Source organism: Eulemur rufifrons, unplaced genomic scaffold (genome assembly GCF_041146395.1).
Source record: "Eulemur rufifrons isolate Redbay unplaced genomic scaffold, OSU_ERuf_1 scaffold_472, whole genome shotgun sequence".
NCBI classification, from domain to species: Eukaryota; Metazoa; Chordata; class Mammalia; order Primates; family Lemuridae; genus Eulemur; species Eulemur rufifrons.
Window position 1 is genome coordinate 25,001 of NW_027183254.1, and position 2,172 is coordinate 27,172.

Below are 2,172 nucleotides of genomic sequence, written 5' to 3' on the forward strand. Positions count from 1 at the left end.
GCCACGCGGAGGCCCGCCGACCGTTCAACCGAGGCACGTCGCCGGGGGGGTGGGGGGCGCCGTCCAGGGCCTTGGCGGCCAGGGCGACGCCCCCTCCCCGCGGCGAGGTCAGGTTCGGGCAGCGCAGTCGGGCGAACGCTCGTCGCGGGGCGGTCGGCAGCCGTGAGGAAGAGAGAAGGAGCACCCTTTCGAACAGGGATGAGACCCCGCGAGGGCGAGGCACGAGAGCCCGTGGGGAGGCGAGACCTGCGCCGCGACCGGGCCACTGGGGAAACAACGCCACGGGATCCCACCGCCCCAAACCCGAGAGCGGTCCCGCAACGCGCCCGTGACGCCAGCCGGCCAAAGCCTTCGGCACCCCTCGACCCTCCCAACGGGGCCACGGCCTCACCACCGGGGCGTCCCAGAGCGACGCCGGCCTTCGGCCCTCGGCCCGCACGCCACCGCGCCTAATCCCATTCTCGTCCGCTTCCCAATCCTGTCTCGCTCCGGGGAGCACCGTGCACCGGTGGAACGACCCCCTCGTTGGCCGGGCGGTCCCCCCAGCCGCAATCCACAGGCGCCAGCACGGGAGCGCCCATCCATCCGCGGCCTGGCACGGGACCGGGTGGAGGGCCGCACGCTCACAGGGGATGGGGAGGGGGCGCGAGACGGGCCGCACCACCACCCCCTTCCCCCAGCGCACACCGGGGCGACCCGCGGCCGGGGCACGCAGCGCACACACGCGGGCGCCCTTCACAGCTGGAACGCCGGCCCGGCCCGGCGTGACCCTCCCCCAGAGTTCAGGGGGGAGGCGCGGACCACGTTAGGCGAAGAGTGGCACTCGGCCCCCACCGCGGGGGCCGGCGGACCGCTCCCCCCCACGGCAGGGGAGGAGGGAACTCTGCCCACGCACAACTGGCAGCCGCAGGGGCGGCGGCTGACGACGCGCAGAGAGGCGGCGGGCTGGGGGATCCGACAAACCCCAGAAGAGGACACGCCTCCACGATCGCTAGAGAAGACGCTTTCTCGCCGAAGGTGGATCGCCCCCGACCCCCGGTCGCCCCCGTAAGGGCCCTGGGCGGAGGCGTTCAGGCACGCCCCGGGGGAGGTGTGGGGGGGGTCTGCGGCATGGGGCAAAACACGCACGGTTGGCGACTCCTGAGCGTTCGCGGTCGGGGCCCCTGGTCCAAAAGCCCCCTCACTTCGAGGGGAACACTCCCCCGTCGGTATGGGAGAGGGGTCACCGAGGCAGACCAGGCCGGTGGCAGAGGCCCCCCACGGGGCCGGCCGGCACCACGTCGCCGGCCCAGCCCCACCACGATCGCCCACACGACCGTGCAACCACCCCCCCCTCGGGCAGGGTGGGAAGAGCACAAGCCGTGCGCTCGCCTTTCGAAGTCCGCCACGCACACATCGTGGGGACGCCGAGACAACGCCCCCCGCCCGCCCACGCAGCGCAGGAGGATGCCTCTAGGCTTGCCCGCCTCGACCCCCCCAACCCCAAGCACGCTGCTCGAGGGTGTACCCAACGCAGCAGACGCTGCAGCGGCGACCAGAGGGGGACGCCGGGAACGAGGACGACAACCACCGCTCGGTTTCGGGCACCTTGGAGAACAACCCGGTGCGCTCCGGGGGCACCACAAAAGGGCCACACAGACCCAGCAGCCGCGCGCCAAACGGGGCGCGCGACCGGGCGGGCGGCACGGCCCCGCACCCGTCCGTCGCGGGCAGGGGGGACCCCGGCCAGGCAACAGCCACACAGGGCGAGCGAGGGCTGCCCGCTGCGTCAAGAGGACTCACGACCCCCCGCCAACGCCACGAGGCCGAGGGCGGGGCGACCGCGGTCGGGCCGGATAGTCTCGCACCCGCGCCTCCCACGCACCGCCCACAGGCGGGGAAGGAGAGGTGAGGTGCCCGCGGGCAGAACGAGAAGAGCGGCCACCATTCACCATGAATGGACCGTCCCTCGCCTGGCACGCGGCTCAAGGCCCGGGAGAGCGCGACGTCACCACATCGATCAGGCCCCGAGGACGGGGAGGGTTGGGGGAGGTCAGTCAGACCGGCGAGGACAGCGATCGGAGGAGCCCGCTTCAGCCTCGCCAGCCCCGCCTCCCAAGCACAACCCAAAGACGAGGACCGCCTGACACGCAACGGCACAGAGCCAGCGGGGTAAGGGGGAAGGTTGCCGCA